Source organism: Mus caroli, unplaced genomic scaffold (assembly GCF_978045245.1).
Source record: "Mus caroli unplaced genomic scaffold, Mus_caroli_1 scaffold_10, whole genome shotgun sequence".
Classification (NCBI taxonomy): Eukaryota; Metazoa; Chordata; class Mammalia; order Rodentia; family Muridae; genus Mus; species Mus caroli.
In genome coordinates this window covers 41,154,616-41,166,273 of record NW_028227265.1, presented here as the reverse complement: position 1 = coordinate 41,166,273, position 11,658 = coordinate 41,154,616, and the positions used below count along the sequence as shown (strand labels likewise).

The following is an 11,658-nucleotide window of genomic DNA, read 5'->3' as shown; positions in this document are numbered from 1 at the left end:
AGACAGGGATTAAAAATTTCTACAATGCCAGCCTGGCCTATGTAGGAAGGAAGACTGTCTCAAAATATCAGAACTAAAAAGAAAAAAAGAAAAGAAGTGTTCCAGGCACAAGGGTAAGGGGTGCTGATCATGGAACAATTGACATAGCTCCTATGTCACGAAATTCAGGCTGCTCTGAGAACAGCCCAGCCTCTCCTGCTCTGTGTCCTGTCTTGTCATTGTGACACCATCTGCCAAAAGGCAGCAGAACCAAACAGAAGCTGACTTGACACTCTTGGATCTTCAGAACTGTGAGCTAAAGAGGACCCCCCCCCCCCACACACACACACTTTTTTCTTTACAAATTAAACCAGCCATGGGGTATTTTGCTAGAGTGACTGCAGAAGCTGCATAAGTGAATATCTAAGCCAAAGCGGATGAGGAAATGCTCACCTAACCCTACCTGGGCTCTCGGGTTTCCTGAGACCCACACATGGGCTTTAGGTTCTCCATTTCTTCCTTCGGGCCAGTGATGTAGCTGAGGTCCCCCTGTGTGCTGTGAGATGTCTCAGTGGGTTTTTGTTGTTGTTTTGATTTTCAAATAGGAACCTGCTCCTATGGAGCAGTTAACCATGAACTACTGAAGGCCTTCAATCCACTCAGGGCTCTGGGGGCGGGTACCATCTGGAACTGTATCTTCAAGTCAGCAGCTCTGTCTGCCTGCTGTCTCGAGTCGTCCATGTGGCCCCATCCTAATGAGTGGGCCGTGCCAAGCTGTGTGTGGAACTGCTGTCCCGCAGTGCTGACACCACCTCCCATTCATTCATGCAGCATGCCTCAGCCAGCCAGAACCAGGACATTTGGTGAGCGTGAGTGGGGTACGATTCTCCCTCTGTTCTGGCTCCCCTCTTGGAAAATGGCTCAGTAGCTGGGCTCTGACTCCAGGCCAGCTGACTGCCCCCCCCCCCCCTGTAGAGAAATCTGCCTTTCATTTAACAGTTCTATTTCTTTCTCTCTGGAAAAGTCTTTGTGGTACCAATTAAAGGACTCTTTTATCCCCTCCTGTTTGAGGAATTTGAGGACCGCCTATGAAGAGCCTCTTTCCTAATCCAGTCCCAAGACAGAGGGAGTGGGGTTGCTCTTGGAAAGGGTACCTGGCAGGGGGTTCTGGAGAGTCCTCCTGAGGACTTTGAGGTTGATCTCAACAGAGGGCCAGAGATGTGTCAGGCATGGTACCCAGTATGTCCCATGGGCGACCTCATTGCATCTCAATGGCTCAAGGTCACAGCATCATTCTGGTCACATGTTAGGGACATCATGCGTATCTCAAGGTATTAAACTTGATCATGGCGAATGTTTTTCAAAGATCTTTTCTGACTTTATCATCTGTTTCCCTGTAATCCCTTTAATTCAGAAGCCCCAGGATTGGATTCCAAGGACAATCTTTCTAGAAGCTCTCACCACATAGGTTGACGAGGCCCCCTGACTCTTTTGTCAGACAGTCTGTCTTAGTTTCTTCTTGTTGCTGTGATAAAGCACCATCACCAAATGTTCTCTTATGAAAGAAAACATTTAATTTCCGTTTACAGTTTCTGAGAGCTTACATCTTTTTGTTTGGTTGTCAAGACAGGGTTTCTCTGTGTAGCCCTGTCTGTTCTAGAACTTGTTATGTAGACCGGGCTGGTTTGGAAATCAGAGATTCATCTGCCTCTGTCTCCTGGGTGCTGGGATTAAAGGTGTGCACCACCAGCGGGACATGAGAGCTTACATCTGGATCTGAAAGTTAAAGGCAGAGAGAGAGACAGACACTGGGAATGGAATGAGTCTTTTGATCACACCCCGTCCACCTCCTAATTCTACCAATGGGGAGCAGGGAACCAAGTATTTAAACATATGAGTCTATGGGGACCATTCTTTTTTTTTTTTTTTTTTTTCTGATCAAAGCTCAATTTTTTATTTCCGACACTCAGTTATGAAGGACAAGGAGGGACCCGATTCCCGCCAAATAATCTTGGAGTAAGGTTGCAGGTGAACACGTGATGGCTTTCGGAACAGCAAAGCAGCGGCTCCAGCAGTGGGCGTGGCAGAACGATTGAGCGGGAAGCTCCACCCCTGATCAAGCAGGTTTCAGGCTGGGGGAGGGGAGACTACATCTCCTTGGGGACCATTCTTATTCAAATAATCACACAGTCTTTCTCCTCCTTATGCAGGTCCATACCCTTGGTCATCTTGGGAGTTGATTCTGACTATTGGCTGGTGCTAAGAGAGGAAGCAGAACTGTCTCCGTCATGACAGGACATAAGACAACAGTATTTGTACTACTTTTGCCTCAGAGAAAGACTAAATGTGTCCTATCTTCCTGACAGGTGCTTTCTATATTCTACCAACACCCAGGATCCTGGGTGTTAACTGCCTAGGGCAAATCTTGGTTAGGACCATGGGTGATCCTGTGGGGTCCTCTGGAGGAGGAGCAGGCCTTCTGAATTGTTTTCTTAGAGAAAGAGTCAGGGCCTTCTCACTACTGTCCTGTCATTCACCACGGGCTCTGCTGAGGAGGGTGTGTCACTATTGACATGGCTGCTGTGTCCCGTAAAGACTTTTCCTAGAGGAACTCAGCTATGAGCCATTAAACAACAAACACATCTGGAAGATGGAGGAAGGAGCAATATCTCCATCCTGAAGAGAAATCTGGGCTGCACATTACAGTCTTTACCCTAGAGAGTCCGTTTCCCATGTTCTTCCTGTAGCAGTGCTACAGAGAGCACCCTAGTTCTCTCTATTTGTTCGTGTGCACAATGCCCCTGCTTTGTACACCGTGCAGTGTATGTAGAACATGACTGTGTGTGCACGGCAGGTTGGGGTGAGCAAGGGAAAGCTTAGATCCCAGGGTCTGCCACTAGTGTGGGAGCTGGTGGAGGCTCATGCTGCTCCAAGGGCCTCTCCCTTACCCCACTGTCCCTGAGTGCTGGGAGGACCAGTCACCTCAACCAACCTGAGAGGGTTTGGACTCTATCTGCATGTCTGTGCTCTAGAAGTGCTGTAGGTAGGGCATGTACCTCATCAGTTTTAGTCTATAAAACTGGAAGGAGAGGGTACTGACACCTTACGGAATTTCACACTGCTGTCAAACACTGTGAGGAAGCCTCCAATCCCATTGCTTCCTGTTTGCCAGCTGCACATCTTTTCTCAACCTCCCCAGTCATTTGCTTCCCCCCTCCATGGCTTTCTGAGCCATGCATTTTATACTGTCAGGTTGTTTGTCCTTGACTTGTGGGACTCATTGCTTGGTACTCCGTATTTTGCCTGCTGCTATGGTCATGGCTCTCCCCTGTCCACACACCAAACACAACCTTTGCATGTTTAGATCTAGGTAGATACATTTGGTAAACAGTGTTCAAGTCACATGCTGGCACCTAGCTATAAGGGAGTCCAAGATGAGTTCCCAGCCCTTTTAGCATCTGTAGATGAGCTAACTTTTCGCTAAGTTGTTTGATCTGAGAAGTTCCCCAGAAGGGTATCAGATTTGGTAATCTCTTGTCCAAATAGCAGTAACTATGTTTCTTGGTGTTAGCAGCTCTGCCTTATACAGTTATGGAGGGCTGTAAAGAAACAGAATTCACAATGACACCTGCCAGGTCCTCAAGATGATGAGTCACACCCTCTTCCTTCTAGGCTTTCCTGGATCAGATGAACAGTGCATGGATGGCAAACTCAGTGTAGTTGCATTCATAGCCCTTGAAACCAGGCACATTGAGTACACTGGGCAGAGTGCTAAGGCTGTAGGGGCTCTTCTGTCTGGCTTGATCTGATACTCAGCATGTGAAAGAGAAAACAAAGCTCAATTTTTACCCTTTGTCCCATGCCCTTAAACAACTCTTAAGCTTTTTCTTTCTCTTCTCTTTTTCTTCTCTCCTCTCCTCTCCTCTCCTCTCCTCTCCTCTCCTCTCCTCTCCTCTCCTCTCCTCTCCTCTTCTTTTCTTTTCTTTTAATTCAAAATTTGGTCATTTCTTTCTTTTTTTTTTTTTCTTTTTTGAGACAGGGTTTCTCTGTGTTCCCCTGGATGTCCTGGAACTCACTTTGTAGATCAGGCTGTCCTCGAACTCAGAAATCCACCTGCCTCTGCCTCCCAAGGGCTGGGATTAAAGGCGTGCGCCACCACTGCCCGGCTTTGGTCATTTATTTCTTGCTCTTAAAGATTTTTATTTTTGACTGGACCCAGAAGTAGACGCTCTCAGTGAGGGCAGTCTATGTCTCTTGGCAACCTGTTCCCAGTATTTTTCTTTGGCCAAACATTTATTGTATTCAGCAGCTTCCTCATTGTTTTTGGTACATTTTGCAGGACATGTGGAGGAACCAGATGCTCGGTGCTGGGTGCTTTAGTCATGGTCTTCTGCCCTTCCTTTTTCATAGGACTTTCTCTCCCTCCCCCTCTTTCTTTCCTTCTTTCCTTCCTTCCTAACTTCCTTTCTTCCTTCTTTCCTCCTCCTCCTCCTTCTCCTCCTCTTCCTCTTTTTAAATTAACCATGTTGAGGACACTCAGCTTTGTGTTCACAGTGCATCCCAAACAGACTTGTGCTTCCTGTCTCAGATTCTCCATGTTCTCTAACAAGATGTTCCTGACTCAATAGCATGCTCTGCTTTGGATCAAGACACCCTACCCCATGAAAAAAATCTTATTTGCTGTTCCCACAGCCAATCTGGAGTATACATAGAAAGCACAACATCTGCATTTGTTATTCATTCACTTTAGTGAGTTTCTGAACCTCAGTGGCTGGGAGAAAGATATGGAAAAGAAGCCAAACTTCCACTCTATGACCTTTAAAGTTAGACAGCTCCATATTCCTCAGTCTCTCAGGGGCAGTCAAGCCAATTGGTTAGTATTCAACCACATGCCAGCCTATAGCAATGCTGGAGGGAAACCACCTAGTTGGCAGCACTCATTCCTTAGAAGTCCAGGCTTCAGCCAGGCATAGCATGCCTTTAATCCTAGAACTCAGGAGGCAGGGCCAGGTGGTTCTCTGTGAGTTCAAGGCCAGCCTGGTCTAGATTTTAGAGATCTTTTTCCAAGGGTAATCTTTGGCTTTATGCAGTTTTCCTATGATTTGAAATTTATTATCCATTGTCTATAAGAGAGGCAACTCATGGCAGAAGGCAGACATCTCATTTCAAATGCCTTGTGTAGGTGATCGAATGTGATGGTCTGGTGAATTGCAGGGGAGGGGATGATACCTGAATAGCATCATCTGCTAAGGGGACAGGAGTGGGTAAGCTCACTGGGAGTTGGGTCTTGGGAATCTCTGATCTCTGCTGTTGAGATCTAAAGCTTGGCTCTTGACTTGCCTCCTATAAGGTTTTCCCTCTTGCTCTTCTGTAGCACACATCTCTACCACGTAGAAATGCTAGTGATGCAGGAAACCTCCTGTTAGGTCAAGAATATACTTATGCCTAGTCCTGGAGATAAGTATATTCTGTCTCCTGTGAACACAAGCCATGCAGATATTCCCAGAGCCTGGTGACTCAAGGGTATGTAAGAAAGTTGGGGTTGGAGCTGGAGAGATGGCTCAGTGGTTAAGAGCACCGACTGTTCTTCCGAAGGTCCGGAGTTCAAATTCCAGCAACCACATGGTGGCTCACAACCATCCGTAATGAGATCTGATGACCTCTTCTGGTGCATCTGAAGACAGCTACAGTGTACTTAGATATAATAATAAATAAATCTTTAAAAAAAAAAGAAAGTTGGGGATGGGCCCTGCTAAGCTAGGGGTAGACATCCCAGAGAGCTCACTTGGGGCAGTGTGCTGACCTTTTGGTGAGTAACTGAGGAGGACACCTCTTGGTAATCCTATCTAGACTTCTACTGGAAATAAAAGGCCCTAGAGAAATGCATGGAATGGGATGAAATGTGTTTAGCATTCACCTGTGTTCTGGCACATAAGTGCTATAATGCTTAGCATTTCTTTGGGAATAGGAATGGGTAACTCACGCAGCCTGAGGATGGCCAGTGAAAGAGCAGAGGATTAAAGGAACAGAGCCACCAGCCCCACCCTAGCTTAGGAAGCAGAAAGGAGAAGGCTGGGCTGTAAAAATTCTGGAGGGAAGACACTGAGTGCACATTGGTGTGAATGTGGAGATGCCCAGCGAGGGAGGGCAAGCTATGCATCCTTCTCGCCACCCACTGTGCTACTAGCTGCCCTGCAGTGGTGTTCTCTCTTGTGTACCAGCAACTGTAAGTGTAGAACATTGTGAAGTTCTGTGAGTCAACCCAGAACAGGGTTGTGGGAATCTGGCAGAAGTGTGGCAGGCACCTGAAGTGGGGGAAGCCTGTGGGGTGCAGGCCTGGGCCTGTGGAGTCTGATGCTCACCCTGGGAGCCCAGGGTCAGAATCAAATGACTTGTGGGACACCTGGAGGGTTGGAGAGTTGGAGATCAGGTGTCAGGTGGCACCAGCTGTGGCCCTCCTTTGATGCTTATTGAATGAACAAAGAAAAATGGCCAGTGTGAATGATACTACACCCTGTCCATATTCGCTCACTCTGAAGGTTCCTGTGGCATGGTCTGCGCCTCAGTGTGTCTTGGGTCTAGTAGAGCTGTGGGCCGTTAAGAAAGTTCCACAGATACAGATCTTCTGCATGGGGCTCACTGGGATTACAACCGTCAGCTAACCAGTTTACTGACAAGTATTGCTTTATGTTCTCACTATGTGCTAGGCTCTGCTCCAGACCTGCAGGTGGAGCAGAGCAATAATACAGTGGCAAGCTGACTGTCAGAACCCACCTCCCTCCTGACACCACCACCCCGGCCCCAGGATGCATTTTATAGCAGACCTAGCAGCTCAGAGTGGTTGATTATCTTTTGTGAAGTCACACAGCCAGAAGATGAGGCTCCACCTAACCTCTTCCCAATAGACATTATTGCTTGTATTCTTACCTGCTGACCAAGGTTGAGACTTAGTCTTAGTGTTGGATAAATCCTGCAGCTCACCTTGGGCAATTTAGAGGCTCCTAGGTCAGCTGTGCAAGCTTTCTCTTTTAACCCTCCATTCTGATCCCTCTTCTGTGGTATACAAATCTTCCAAGGAGGCTGGTGGGGTTCCTGAGGAGTACCCCAAGTGTCCTAATGCATGTTCATGAACAAAACCCCGTGTTCAGCAAATTGTTGAGACCAAGGCCCTCTCCGGTTACCTGCCACATCAGAGGTATGTTCTGTTGGCTGCCAAGGAAAGCAGAGAATAATACTGCTAAGAATTTTAACCATTATGTAGAAAAAGCACCATTCCTGGCAGGCTCTGCCAAGTGGAACCAGACAGAGCAAAACAAAGCAGGAGCCTCTACCATTCGGGCTGCTATCTAGCTTGGGTGGGTTACCTGAGCCCACAGCCATCTTGTCAAGACTGTCACCTGGCCAAGGTCAAGGCTGTTGGAGAGGTGGCTCTGGATTTTGATGTCCTGGCTTGGAACTTCATTCTGGGATCTGCCTGCTAGAGGGTCCTGTGGATGACACAGGGGCTCTGAGAAACATCTATTAATGCGTTGTAGTAGCTCCTGCCTGTATTCATCCCAGCACTTGGAGGCTGAGGAAGGGGGATCATGAGTTTGAGGCTGAACTGGGCTATACGGCAAATTGCAGGAGCCCATGTGGAAATGAGTAAGAGGCCACACTGAAGTTGGGGTGGCTTTGACTTCACCTTACTGGAGATGCTAACCTTCATATCTGCCCTATGTGAGCACCAGTAAGTCTATATGAACAAATAACAATGTACCCCTGGGGCTGGGTGGCCGGCCCTGAATTCTCCAGTAGTGTCCAGATAAATACAATGAAGAGCCACCAGGTGCTGATGGGAGACATGTGGCTTCCACCCATGGAACTTCTAGTTCAGCAGAGTGGTGGACACTCCGATGGGCTCCCACACAGAGAAGCAGCTCTGAGAGACTATAGGAGGCTTCCTTGGAGGGCAGGGAGTCAGGGAAAAATACTCCCCCAGGAGGTTGCTTTCAAACTTGAAAAGAGAAGCGCTCAGAAGCCAAGGATGTATAATGGGACAAAGCCAGCCCATCAACGAAGGGTGCCAGAACAACTGGTTATCCACCACGGGAAAATGAACCTGAAGCAGACCAAAATGCCCCTTCCAAACACAGTTGCAAAGGGAAAAGCACCAGCATGGCAGTGGAACATGGGACTGCCATGAATTGCTGAGAAATTGAAGCAGGCGGCATGGGGAAGACTGGCAGTATCTGGCAAAACCACACCTGCTCTACCCAGTGGTCCAGCCTCTCTTCTGGGGGATGTTGCTAATGGGAGGGAATGTGCATCTTGGGAACTGGGGGCATGTGGGACATTTCTACTTCTTGTGTAATCCTTTGAGACTAGAACTTCTCTGAGCATCTTCTATTAAATTTGAAAACAATTGGAAAGTCATGAAGGTAAGGAAGAGGTTAACTATCTAGGAAACAGCATGTGCAAAGGCCCAGGGGCAGGGAGAAGCCGGATTCCAAGGACCTGAGATAGGTTGGTGACGCTAAATGTAGAGTGACAGGACCTCAGAGCTGATGCTAAAGGCATTGTCTGGAGCTGAGTCTTCTGGATATTTTTAGGTCACTCAAGCCATCGAGAGCAGGAAAACAGCCAAGTGGTGATGTCATTCAATTGGTGTTTAAAGTGTTCAGTTTCAGATCCATTTACTCTATGTCCATGAGTATTTACCTGCAGGTGTATTTATGCTATGTGCGTGCCTAGGCCAGAAGAGATCAGAAAAGGGCATCAGCTCTCCTGGAACTGGAGTTATGGATGGACGTGAGCCACCGTGTGGGTGCTGGGAACCCAGCCCTAGTCCTTTGTTAGAACAACAAATGCTGTTAACAGCTGAGCCATTTCTCCAGCCTCATGATTGGCACATTAATTAAGCTTAGTTGGTAGATAATAGCATACAGAAGTCTGGAATCCAGCCAAGAAGCCACCTAGGAGGCTCATACGGTCTGGGGCAGGTACAAAGGCAGAGCCAGAGACAGCAGCTTTGCTGTGCAGGAGGCCTGGTGAGCTGTTATTGTTATAGTTCTGGGGCCAGAATCCCGGGAGAACACCAGAAAGGAGATTTCTTATTTGAGCTCCTGGTTTCTTAGATTTCAATTAATGGTCACTTAGCCCCATGTGTTTGGGCAAATGTCATGGCCGCAGGAGCCTATGGTATAAGAGAGCTGTTCACCTCATGGCTGGCCAGGACAGATAGAACTGCAGTGTAACCTCCTGTAACCAGACCCTGTATCCTATGTTCTCATCCCTCCCTACGTATAGCACAAGCTGTCATGTCATAAATCGTGTCCTTAGGCCAGCACTTTATGTCCTAGTTGTCTCTAGAAAGGCCCTTCCGGACACACACGGGGAGTGCACAAATCTCCTAGGTGGCTCTCAATTCAGTTAAGTTGACAACAGTAGACAGAAACCAAAGGGTCTGTCCTGGCTATGCTCGCTTCCTGGACAGTGAACTTGTACCTAACTTTCCCCCCCTAAAGGTCACTAAAGACCAAACCAGCTTGAACTATCTTCAGCCCTCCCATGACCCCAGTCCCAGCACAGTGGCAGTTGCCCAGAAGGGCCAACCCTAAGCACTTGCCCCCTTTCTTTTTCTGTCACGGAGCTCAGAGTTTAGGCCCTAACACTCCCACTTACTGCCGGGTTTGCCAGGTGGCCTTGATATCTACAATGCTAATGCAGTGTCTTTAGCCCTGAGTCAAACAGACTTAGGTTTGGGTCCAGGGTCAGCCTGGTACTACAGCTAGCAGAGAAGGTCAAGTTACCCATCTTTCTGTTCACCAGTTCCCTTAGGAGTAATAGGTAGGGGACACCTATAAACGTGAGGATTATATTCAGTGATTTCATATGCAACAGAAGACTGCTGGGTACATAGCTGGTGCTGAGGAAACATCAGACATTGTAGATGGAAATACCGAGCAGAGGGGGTGAGGTGTGCAGCCTACGGCCACCACAGCACTTAAGATGGCACCGCTGCTGATTTTTACCTCAGTGCTCAGGTGGAACAGAACGAGAAGCTGACAACAGGGAGCATGTGAGCCGAGTCTACACAGCCACGTGATTCAGTGAAGACGTTGTTTGCTTGGTTTGGTTTTAGGGATAGAGCCTTGCTCAGGCTGTCCTGTCCTGAAACTCAGGAACTTTCTGTCTCAGCACCCCGCTACTAATATGAAAGGTATGTGCCACGATGCTCAGTAGGAAGGGCCATTTAAAAGTGTAGATCATGTCCCTTTGTGGTCATTGTTTTGGTGGACATGGTGGCCCTCTTATCCCGACACTCAGAAAGGAGAAAGCAGGCAAATCTCTGGGAGTTCAAGGCCAGCCTGGGTTGCCTTACAGAGCAAGTTCCAAGCCAGCTAGGGCTTCACAATGAGACACACACTGCTGTCTGTCTGCCTATCTGTCTATGTATGTCTGTCTGTCTCTCTCTTTCTCTCTCACACACATTCATACACTCATAGACAGAGATAGAGAGGGAGAGAACAGAAGAGCGAGCGAGCGAGCGAGCGAGCGAGAGAGCGAGAGAGAGAGAGAGAGAGAGAGAGTTGTAGAAGAAAATTAAATGAAGTGTGAACTCAGATATCCTGTAATATTAAGAGGAAAACTTAGGATTCAAGTGCACATATGGGGCCTGAGGAGGTGACTGGGCAGGGAAGAGCATTGGCTGTGCTGTGCTGAGCAGGCCTGAGGATCTGAACTGAAATCCCCAGCATCCATGTGAAAAGCCAGGCAGTCACGCACATCTGTGATCCTAGCACTAGGGTAAGGAAGAGACAGGAGAATGGTTGAGGCTTGCTGGCCAGCAGTCTAACTCCAGGATCAGTAAGAGACCCTGCATCAAAGGAGTAAGAGGGAGAGGGATAGAGCAGGGCACACAACGTTCTCCTCTGGCATCTGAGATATACCTGGGTGCACATACCTGTATATATATAGACCATATACATTCATGCAGAACATACACACACACACACACACAAAACTCTAAAAATAACTAAATGTAGCAGGTTAAAAACCGAAGTCATGAAAGTGGAAAGGGCCCTTGTTCAGAAGGAGTTTGGTTGGAGGGGAAAATTGCTAGGAGAAGATAGTGAGGGGACGTGAGCAAATACATTATAAACTATGAAACGGGGGCTGGTGAGATGGCTCAGTGGGTAAGAGCACCTGACTGCTCTTCCGAAGGTCCAGAGTTCAAATCCCAGCAACCACATGGTGGCTCACAACCATCCACAATGAGATCTGGCGCCCTCTTCTGGAGTGTCTGAAGACAGCTACAGTATACTTACATATAATAAATAAATCTTAAAAAAAAAACTATGAAACGGTGAAAGAGAACATAAATAAAATATTTAAATGTGCATGTAGAAGAAGAGATAACAGTAAGGTTTTTTTTTCTATCAGACATTTTAGACTCTTTAAAATTAAAAAGTTTCAGCCGTGAGTATCTGTTTCTTTTAAGACCAGATAAAATACAATAATACGATAAGGAGATTTTGTTCTACACCAGGTAAGGTAGGAATTCCTATAACCCCCATGGACAAACTCTGCATGGCACAGGAGTGCTGTCTTAAGAAAGAGTGGAGTTTTAAGAGCCTCCCGTGGAATGCACAATCCCTCCTTTTAATTCCAGGCCGGCTCCTGACTGCCTTGACCAAT

General features: G+C 47.5%; 1 long non-coding RNA gene across 1 annotated transcript; it reads left to right on the top strand.

Moving 5' to 3' along the window:
• Nucleotides 1-251: 251 nt before the first annotated feature.
• LOC147002362 (uncharacterized) lies at nt 252-2,095 on the top strand. The gene is made up of 3 exons (XR_015048718.1): nt 252-290; nt 585-842; nt 1,950-2,095. It is a non-coding gene; the product is annotated as an uncharacterized LOC147002362 (long non-coding RNA).
• The last annotated feature ends 9,563 nt before the right edge of the window (nt 2,096-11,658 follow it).